We start from the raw sequence: 11,629 nt of genomic DNA, 5'->3' as shown, positions 1-11,629 counted from the left end.
TACCTTCCTAATTTTGGTCAAATTAGTTATCAAAAAAAATAAAAACAAAAACAAAAATGCAGTTCCTGAAAGAGCTTTATCTTTCTAAGCCAGAACTCCTGTTTATTTCTTTTGGGAGCTGCTTTGAAAGTTAGCTACTTATCTCATTTTATTTTTATCATCTTTACTCCTTTTCTGTTTTTTCAAAGGAAATTTTACTAATAAGATTAGAGGAAAACAAGCAACTTTTGCTATCAGTGGATATGAAAGAAGGTCATAAATATCAAATATGCCAGTCTGTACTTTTTGCAAATCAGGAGTCCAGGAATCCAGGTCTCATTTGGCAGGATTTGCCATGCCCAGTAGGCCAAAAGAATCCAATTCAGAATACTCCAGGAAGTCTGTCCACACTGGAACCAGAGACTAGTATGATAATGCTTTAGAGGTAGTCCAAGTGGAAAATTCAGTCAAATGGCCAGGTTGCCCATCAGGTACAGGTTTGTTATCAACAACTAACTTCAAAGCTTCTGGCTCTAGTCAAAGGGGTAAGTGTGTTTAAAAAAAAACAACAACAAAAACTTCTTAATGGATCTGGACAGGTGGACCCTTGGTAGCAAGGAGGATAGAATCTGTGAGTGCAACTAGAGCAGGTTAGTATCTTACAAATAGCCAACCAGAGAGTAATCCCTTAGAGAAAGAACACAATTGAGTCCTTAGTCGTTCCTGGTGGGTCTCTCAGAGTAATTGGCCACTAAAGTTCTAAAAAGTAAGGAAATAGCAGTGAGAACTCCCAGATGGCTTATAAAAAATGTCTCCCTGACATATCAACTACTTTCAAAGAGGTTTCGGGACAAGGGGCAGTTTTTCCTTTCTTTCTTTCTCTCTCTCTTTCTCTCTCTCTCTCTCTCTCTCTCTCTTTCTTTCTTTCTTTCTTTCTTTCAAGTAAATTTGGGTGGGTCACTTTCATTTTTTTAAATACAACCAGTAACATTTCCATATTCAGAAAAACACACCTGTCTCAGCAGCAGATACTGCCCTGCAGATTTGGTATGTGAAAACTTACTCTACTAGAAGACTTACATAACAATGTCCTCAGAGTATATGTTAGGATGACCTAGAAGGGTAAAGCTGCCTTTTATTGCGGGTACAACTAAAACCTCTTTAATGTGATCCAAGAGAAATTGGTTTTATACTATATTCTGCTCTCAGGTGACTAGGGATTATAAAATTGGCATTGGATTCAGAGGCACAAATATGCTGTCTTCTTGGATCTGCTCTTAACTAATTGTGCACTTTAAATTCTCTATGTCTCAATTTCCTCATCTATTTATAAATGGACGTGAACATACTTAATCTGCCAAGCTGCCATAGGTTAATGTAAGAGTCAAATATCAAAGTTCTTTGCCAAGAATGAAGTCTGCAGCATTTTTTCATGTAAATCTTTCTAAAATTCCACTTTCACCTCTGTGTAAGAATGTAGACATATCCACCTATTGCTCATGCCATGCTTTTGAAACAGTTATGTACATACTTTAGAAAATATATTATGGCGTGCTATAATGCCACAGGGTAAGCTCTGCATACTTTTACACGGTGTTATCACATGAATATTTGGGCAGAAATTTGATACTTTGATAAGTAGTATGACTTTTATTAATTATTAGCATACATATTTCTCCTGAATCTTAAAGATAACTGATGAGACTTCAAAGCAATTTTAGCTGGTGGCAGAGAGCTCAACTGTACTTCCAGAACGCTGAGGCACATATATTTATGTTCCAGGGACATTAGGCAGAGCAGTTGAGCCCTAACACTGCGTCAAATTCAAACTCTTCCATTTGGTATATGAGGCTTTCCATAATATTGGATCTAATTATCTTTTAATTTTCATTTCTACTACATCGCATGTCTCAATCTATGTTCTGACTGGTATATCCCATCCTAACTGTTATAGAACAACTTCTGAGATATATTCAGTATTTTATAAATAGTTTGTTCTATAATGTACTAGCATGCCTTCCTTGAATTAAACTTGCTTTATCCTAGGTATTTAGAAAAGAGACTTAGGCCCATTTATTGTGGGGTGTGTGTGTGTGTGTGTGTGTGTGTGTGTGTGTGTGTGAAAACTAAATGATTCCAATGACACCAATTGCTCGGACCCTCCATTCTACTATCACTGGCTCTATAGCAAAGTTTTCACGTTGTAGGCATAGTCACTATTTATGTCTTCTTTATTTATTCTTGGTCAATCTGGCTAGCAGTTTATCAATTTTATTGATCTTTTTAAAGAACCAGTTATTGGTTTAATTGATTTTCTCTATATTTTTTTTCTATTTTCAGTTTCTTTTTTTTTGCTTTAATCTTAATTTTTATTTCTCTTACATGCTTCATGTTTGCTTTATTTTTTCTAGTTTTTTTTTTTAATTTGGAGGCTTGGATCATTGATTTGAAGACCTATTTTCCTTTTACTATAAGCATTTAGAGCTATAATTTTTAAAAATCTAAACACTGATATAGCTGCATCTCCAAATTTGATACATTTTGTTTCATTTTCTTTATTTTTTAATTAAAATTTATTGGGGTGACAATGATTAGTAAAATTACATAGGTTTCAAATGTACAATTCTGTAATACATCATCTATATATCACATTGTGTGCTCACCACCCAGAGTCAGTTCTCCTTCCATCACCATATATTTGACCCTGTTTACCCTCCTCTACCCCCCCCCCTCTTACCCTCTGGTAACCACTAAACTATTAATATTGTCTGCGTCTGTGAGTTTTTGTTTATTTGATTGTCTTATTCCTTTGTTTCTTTCAGTTTTATATCTCACATATCAGTGAAATCATATGGTTCTCGACTGTTTCTGTGACTTATTTCGCTTAGCCTAATAATCTCAAGATCCACCCATTTTGTTGCAAATTCCATTATTTTATCTTTTCTTATGACAGAGTAGTAGTCCATTGTGTATAAATTTTAACTTTTAAAAAAATTGTCATTTTCAAGATGTCCCATTTTGCCATTTCACGGCTGTTATATATATGGGATAATATAGTATGTAAACTCTTGATATTGGCTTCTTTCTTAGTTTTCTTGAGTTTCATTCAAGTTGTTCTACGTAAAACTAGTTTGTTTCATTATATTTCTGAATAGCATTCCATTCTATGAATATACCACAGTGTGTTTAACCATTCACTCATTGAAGGACTTTTTTCCAGTTTTTGCTTATTATCAATAAAGCTGCTATGAACATTTATGTAAAAGACTATGTGAAAATAATTTTTCATTTCTCTGGGATAAATGTACAAGAATACAATTGTTGGGTCATATGATATGTGTATATAATTTTATCAGAAAATACCAAACTGTCTTCCAGAGTGGCTGTAGTAGCATTTTACATCCTCACAAGCAATGTATTAGAGGTCTAATTTCTTTGCATTCTCAACAGCATTTGGTATTATCACTATTTTTTAATTGTAAACTTTTTAGAAGGTATATAGTGATGTTCCAATGAGGTTTAATATTTATTTCCCTAATCACTAATGATTCTGAACATCTTTTTATGTGCCTTTTGCCACATATATATATATATATATATATATATTTTTTTTTTAAGATTTTATTGGGGAGTTGGGAGAGGGAACAGCATTGGGTAATCAGGGGAGGGGAACCGACAAGTTGCTGTCATTTTGTTCTTTAGTCTAATTGTGGAGGATATTGCTTCACTGGCCCAGGTTGGTATTGTGATCATTGTGCTCTTCCTGGCTGAGGCAGATCAGCCACCGGGCATTGGACGGCCGCTCACGCTGGCTGCCGACCACTCATGGTAGCTTACAGCAGCCCCACTGCAGCCTATGCTGTCGCCAGCGACTCACGGCAGCCCAGCTCCAGGTCGAGCTGTTGTTCACCATCTTAGCTGTAGAGGGCGCAGCATCACTGGCCCATGTGGGATCCAAACTGGCATCTCTGCTGCTCAGAGCTTGCGCTCCCAAGCCAACTCTTAACCAATGAGCCACTCAGCAGGCTCCACTTATATATTTTCTTTGGTGAAAGGTCTGTTTATGTCTTTTGCCCATTTTCTAATTGAATCCTTTGGATATTTTTTACTGTTTTTTGAAAGGCACTTTATATATTCTAGATATGTAGTTTGCACATATTTTCTTCCAGTTTGTAACCTATCTGTCATACACTTCAGAGTCTTTTACAAAGAAAAAACTTCAATTTTAATGAAGCTTTATTTATTAATTACATTATTTTAGTGATTATGTTTTTGCTGTCATGTCTAAGAACTCTTTGCCTAGTCTTAGTTTTTATAATTTTTTTCTTTATTTTCTTCTAAAATTTTATAATTTACATCTTTCAATTAAATCTATAATCCATTTGACTTAATTTTTATGTAAGGTGTGAGGTGTAAGGTTTTATGTCAAGATTTGTTTGTTTATTTATTTAGGCTCAATGATGCAGCATCATTTGTTTAAACAGCCCCATTTTAGCTATTGGAATATTAATTGTTTAATAATTAAAATAATTCTATTTGGTTATAATATTTAAAAATGTAAAGAAGTTACTAGGGACTTTCTCTTTTTATTAATATGAAATAAGAAACAATTATCTTTGATAGAATTAAAAGGAATACACATTAAAATTATAATATGATACAATCTCCTTCACTTATTTCTTCTTGAATGCTCTTTCTTTCTTTATGTGAATGTGAGTTCCTTGTCTATGTCATTTTCCTTCTCTAAAGAACTTTTAATATTTCTTGCAAGGCACATCTACTGGCAACAAATTCCCTCAATTTTTGTTTGTATTTCAAAGTGAACTAAAGCACTAATATGAACAAATGGATCTCTCAACGTACATTCTAACTCTGAGATAGGCTTTTTATTTCCTTTTCTCCTTTTCATTCTTTCTTTATTATTACTGTATGTTTGTATACATTCACATACATAAAAGTTTGGTTATCCATAGTAAAATCAAATATGTTTAATAATTTTAGAACTGATCATTTAAAAACACTGAGCACTCTTAAGCTGAAACAGAAACTTGGAAAAAACCACTACAAAGTTAACCTTGAAAAATGAAAGAAACCAACTGAAAAAATGTAGATAGAGTCAATTAGATCATTGGAATTGCTATGGCAAGCAAAAGAGAATTTTTAATATCCTTAGTTTTAGGAATGTTCAATTTCTCTCTCTCTCTCTCTCTCTCTCTCTCTCTCTCTCTCTCTCCCCCCTCCCTCCCTCCCTCCCTCCCTTCAGGTCAGTAAAATGAGAGAAATTTTATGTAGTCATTACATTTCATCCTCATCACTAATATGGCCATCATAGTAAGAATAGTAGAGCAAATAATCAAACTAAAACAACTATACTCTATTTCTGTGCCAGACATAAGAAGGAAATCATTAATTATTCCTGATATTGATTATGTGGTATATTCTTTATATACAGGGGGTGCAAAAAATATATACATATTTTAGAAAGGCAAAAACTTTTATTAAAATTGTAATACTCAATATATACTGACAACAAAAGATGAATACAAGTTATGTGTATACAATTTTTTTGGCACCCCTCGTATATGATGTCTCCAGCAATATTACTTCCTAGTCAAGAAGGGATAAAATTTAGTTCCATATTTTCCTATTAATTCTTTTGGTTGCTTAGGATAAGTGTGCTTTTCCTGGATATGCTAGAACAGAGGACTGATTGCCATCCTATTTACTTTTGTGGCTGTTCTAATCAGACTAGGTACACTTTTGAAGACTCATAGGTGCAGATTTGATTAAATCCCAAATGCTGTACTTCTTAAAAATATATAAACAATCTTTCCTTTCTGGGGCAATATAGTATAATCTTATAATTCTCCTGGTATTAATTTGTATGCTTTATTTTATTGTTTTAATCTTGCATTTATTCAATGGGGTGTACAAAAAATTTTAGAAATTAAGGTAATAAATTATAATCTCATCTCATATTTGTTCTAGTGAAGCAAAGGGAAAGTAAAACATTTGTAAAGAGTTTGTGCAGCTTTTTTCTATGCTGCCTTACTAAGCTTTCACTGGTATTCTAAAGAGGGTAGACTTCAATGCTTAAAATTAATTTGTAACAAGAACGTCTTTCCTCTACATGTCTCTCTCTGTCTCTGTCTCTCTCTCTGTCTTCCACACACACACACACACACACACACACACACACCCCTAGTATCTTAGATTTCTTTGCTGTTGTGAACACTTAAAAAGAAAGGATGAAGCATCTTTACTCTCCTTGTTCACCCATTACCTAAAAGTCAGAAACACTCACTATATTTTTCAAGATCTGAGTTTCCACAAGTAAGAAACACATTTGAGAGGGAAATGAACAACATTTCTTTTAAGCTGAATTATCCCAGAGAGGTAGGCAATGAAGGTGAGTTTTCAATGAGAGTAGAAGATGTAGCTAGTTCAAGAGTATGAAGTTACCTGAGATGTACAAAAAGAGATTTGGCATTTCAGCTTGCTATGGAAACCTCTGTCCAGATGACATACTAGGTGTGACAATTAAGTTTGTTAACTTGTTGCAATGATGTAGCTAACCTTTTTTGATATTAGAGGGAATATTCATTATGAATTTGTGCCAATTGGACAAACAGTTAACCAAGCTTACTATTTGGAAGAGCTGAAAAGGCTGCATGAAAAAAGTCAAACGACCTGAACTTTTTGCCAACAATTCATGGCTCTTGCATCCCAACAGTGTACCAGCTCACATGGCACTGTCTGTAGGGAGTTTTCAGCCAGTAAACAAATAACTGTATTGGAACACCCTCCCTACTCACCTGATCTGGCCCCCAATCACTTCTTTCTTTACCCAAAGATAAAGGAAATATTGAAAGGGAGACATTTTGATGATATTCAGGACAACAAGGGTAATACGATGACAGCTCTGATTCATTCCAGAAAAAGAGCTCCCAAATTGCTCTGAAGGGTGGACTAGGCACTGGCATCAGTACATGGCTTGCCAAGGGGAGTACTTTGAAGGTGACCATAGTGATATTCAACAATGAGGTATGTAGCACTTTTTCTCGGATGAGTTTGTGAACTTAATTGTCTGACCCCACATTGGGAATGGGATTGAAGATTGTTTTGTATTGCCAGATGGAGATCAATGGAGAGAACTGGGTGACACTAATATCTCAGTTTGCTTAAACTCAGACAGAACCAAGCCTGAGAGTTAGTCAGCATCACTGTTCAATTATACCAATTTGAAGTGAAAGGGGCAATGGTAAGGTAGAAAAAATGATGGACTATTTTTCAGATATCGTATAAACTCATAATTTTGTTTTATGTTTCATGGGAAATAATTCCAATACTGACTGAATTGAATTTATTGCCAGCAAGTTATATAGAGCCTTGGAGGATATTTGATTTAGAAGGATAAATTGAAGTGAAATTTCTTAGACTTGAATGTTATTCAGCAAAATTAATGCCAGTTATGTATGGGATGAACAGAGGATTGTTAAAAAGCTTTGTGCAAAATATGTTTATAAGATTAATTACAATACTTAGAATTGGGGGCAGTTAATTTTGAGAGAATGGGTATTACCATGCTGGAGAATTAATGGCTAGTGGGCACTTTCGTAAACCCTGTGGATTTGGGAAATACCAGTGGACTGAGATGAGACTAAGTGTGAAGGAAGCTTGTAGGGTATTTTAAGAACTGTGAGCAGATATATAGTGATTAACAGAATGGTCAGTAAGAGAAGACAAATTAGCCGTTGCAAAGGAATTTCTCTGCCATTTCAAAGAGACCACAGAGAAATCGGGGCATAGAGAAGGATATGTAAGTCCCCTATCTCAGACTCTGAATTTCAAAGATAATTTAACCATTTCCATCTTAAAGAAGAATGCACACTAGCTAATATCCCTAGTGTCTTAGAGAAGTGTTTTTCAAAATGCCTTTTGTGACCCATCGGTGAATCATGAACTCAATTTGGAAATCACAAGCATTTTTTAAAACATCAGGTAAAGTATAGTAGAATAAAATGGAAGTATCTGATTACATCACATGTAATAAGAGTCTATATTGTATTTCATTATATGTATTTTTATATACCTATAAATACATATGAGTTTGTGTAATGGATCACATTGAAAACTTCATTTCTGACTGTGGTTCAAATCAAACAAGTAGTTCCAATCTGCCATAATCTATGGAAATTTCCATATTTTCTAAACTTGAATATCATTTTTATCATTTTTATACATGGGATGAAATATTATGATTAGAAATAGGGAAGACTCCACTTCCAATGAAGAAAATGGTAAACTCTCCCAAAATGATGATTTTTGAAGGGGATAAAACTTCTGGGTTGGTTGAGATGACATTTGGAAAGAATTTCCTATTAGAGGAATGGAAATTATCTGAGGTCATAGAACACTAGCATTAAAGAAATGGGTTTAAGATTCTCTGAGTTTGAGGCTATTTGATTCCCAAACTGTTCGGTGCTGTGGCTGAATGTATCAGTAGTTTAGGACATGCTTCTGCTCAGGTCAGCTTTTTAAATACCAACCAGAGGATGGGTTAAAATGTTTCCACCTTGATACCAAGGCTAGAAACTGTGGAGACTGTCCTTCTCCAGAGGAGGCACTGACCCAGTGATTGTGGCTCAGGCCCAGCATGAATAAGCACAGGGAATGGCTGCTCTGAGTAAACTCTCCACTGTAAGCTTTCCCTAATGGAAAGTGAACCCCTCCCGCCAACTGTTTTCAACTGTGAAAGCTCATTAGAGAAGGGAAGGAGGGGAAGTGAAGAGATGATTTTAGTGACCCAACTTTGTACTCTACCCACTAGGACAGATGGGGACTTAATATAGCAACTGAAGACTTGATTGTTGCTTTGTCTTCCATTAAGCCACGTGGTTATATGCTTCCACAGGGCCCTTGAGATCCCAATACTTTGTTCACCATTTTAGGATGGCCTGGGCTATAATTCAGAATTGAAGGCTCTGAAGAGTATCCTGAACCTGTGTCAAGACTGTAAAGGCTACTGCTCAACTAGAGAAGAGAAACGTTTCAGAGACTGGTCTAAATTTTCTGGGAAACAACGACATTGACTTTGCTTTGCTGGTAAGAAAGTTGGATGTTTCATGCAGACTGCTCTTGCAGTTGTGACTGCTAAAACCTTAAGAGCAGTAGAAAAAGCTTCTAGGGCTGAGCCTGAGATAAGTGGAGAGGCTTTTAAGAGCTTACTCTAACTCTGTTTGAAGCCTTCAGGGCCCACAATATAAATGAGAAGTTTTAGAATTCCAAAGTAACATCGACGTGGCCAAAAGAGCAATAGCAAAGATGGTAGCAGTCATGCAGTATGCATGGGGGCACTTTCCCTGGTTTTCTGACACCACAGAAGCCTACAAATTTTGTATGGTCCCATGGAACTATTGTGAGGAGACCCCAAAATGACTGACATTGAATTTCTTACCAGCCAAATATATATATATATATATTTTACTTACAGATGGCATACAATATTAGTTTCATGTGTACAACATAGAGATTAGACATTTATATAATTTACAAAGTGATCACCTCAAAATGTAGTACCCATCTGACACCACACATATTATTAACTATATTCCCTATGCTGTATTTAACATTCTCATGACTATTTTGTAACTACCAATTTGTATTTCTCAGTCCCTTTAACCTTTTCACTCAGTCCCCCAAGCCCCCTCCTATCTGGCAACCATCAGTTTGTTCTCTGTATCTATGTGCCTGTTCCTATTTTGTTTGTTTATTTTGTTCTTTATATTCCACATATATGTGAAATCACATGGCATTTGTATTTCTCTGTCTGACTTCACTCAGCACAGTACCTTCTACATCCATCCATGTTGTTGCAGATGGCAAGATTTCATTCTTTTTTTTAATTGCTGAGTAATATTCCATTGTTTATATGTACCAACTCTTCTATATGTATTAATCTATTTTGGACACACAGGTTGCCTCCATATCATGGCTATTGTAAATAATGCTGTAATTATCATATGGATTTACATGTCCCATTGAAGTAATCTTATGAGTTTCTTCAGATAAATACCCTGAAGTGGGATTACTGGTTCCTTCACTGTCTCTTGTTATAGCCTTTGTTTTAAAGTCTACTTTGTCTGGTATAAGTATTGCTACTCCAGCTTTTTTTTTCATTTCCATTTTCATGAAATATCTTTTTCATTTGTTTACTTTCAGTTTATGTGTCTCTTATGATCAAAAGTAAGTCCCTTGTAGACAGCATATGTAAGGGTCTTATTTTCTTATCTGTTCAGTCACCCTATGTCTGTATTGGAGTATTCAATCAGTTTACATTGAAAGTAATAATTAATAGATATATTCTGATTGCCATTTTATATTCATATTTTTTATCATTTTTTCTTCTTCTTAAAGAAGTCCCTTTAACATTTCTTGTAATACTGGTTTGGTGGTGATGAACTCCTTTAGCTTTTTCTTGTCTAGGAAGCTTTTTATTACACCTTCAATTTTACAATAAATGGTAGCTTTGCTGGGTAGAGTAATCTTGGTTGTAGGTGCTTACTTTTGATCACTTTGAATATTTCCTGCCAATCCCTTCTGGCCTGCAAAGTTTCTGTTGAATAATCAGCTGACAGTTTTATGGGAGCTTCCTTGTAGGTAACTAGCTGCTTTTTTCTTGCATCTTTTTAGATTCTCTCTTTGTCTTTAAACTTTGGCATTTTAATTATGATGTGTTTTGGCGTGGGCCTCTTTGGGCTCATCTTGTTTGGGACTCTGGGTGCTTACTGGATTTGTATGTGTATTTCCTTCGCCCGGTTAAGGAAGTTTTCTGTCATTATTTCTTCAAATACGTTTTCAGTTTTTTGCTCTCTCTCTTCTCCTTCTGGTATGTCTATGATGCAAATGTTGGGGTATGTTTGATGTTTTCCCAGAGGCCCATTAAACTCTCCTCATTTTTTTGGATCCTTTTTTTCTTTTTCCTGTTCTGATTAGGTGTTTTCTGCTACCTCATCTTCGAAATTGTTGATTTGAACTACTACTTTATCTAATCTACTGTTGATTCCTTCTAATATATTCTTTTTTTTTTTTTAAGATTTTTTATTGGGGACTTGGGGGAGGGGAACAGCGCTGGGGAATCGGGGGAAGGGGAACAGACAAGTTGCTGTTCTTTTGTTCTTTAGTTGTGGAGGATGTTGCTTCACTGGCCCAAGCTGGCACCATCATTGCACTCTTCCCGGGAGAGGCAGATCAGTCGCCGGCTTCTGGACGGCTGCTCACTGGGGCTGCTGGCCACTCACGCTGGCTGCCAGCTACACATGGTAGCTTATGGCAGCCCACTGCAGCAGGGGACTGCAGCCTACGTCGTCGCCAGCGACCCACAGCAGCCCAGCTCCAGGTTGAGCTGTTGTTCAGTATCTTAGCTGTAGAGGGCAGTGTCACTGGCCCTCATATGTGAGATCTGAACCGGGCCCTTTGGCATCCCAAGCCAGTTCTTAACCAATGTGCCACTCGGCTGGCCCCTTCTAATATATTCTTTATTTCAATTATTGTATTCTTAATATGTAACTGGTTATATTTTATATTTTCTATCTCCATTTTGATGTTTCCTGTCTCTTTATTGAAGTTCTCCCTGAGATCATTGAGCATT

The sequence above is a fragment of the Hipposideros armiger genome, unplaced genomic scaffold (assembly GCF_001890085.2).
Source record: "Hipposideros armiger isolate ML-2016 unplaced genomic scaffold, ASM189008v1 scaffold_1123, whole genome shotgun sequence".
Classification (NCBI taxonomy): domain Eukaryota; kingdom Metazoa; phylum Chordata; class Mammalia; order Chiroptera; family Hipposideridae; genus Hipposideros; species Hipposideros armiger.
The sequence above is the reverse complement of the archived record's forward strand: the minus strand, read 5'-3'. Positions refer to the sequence as shown.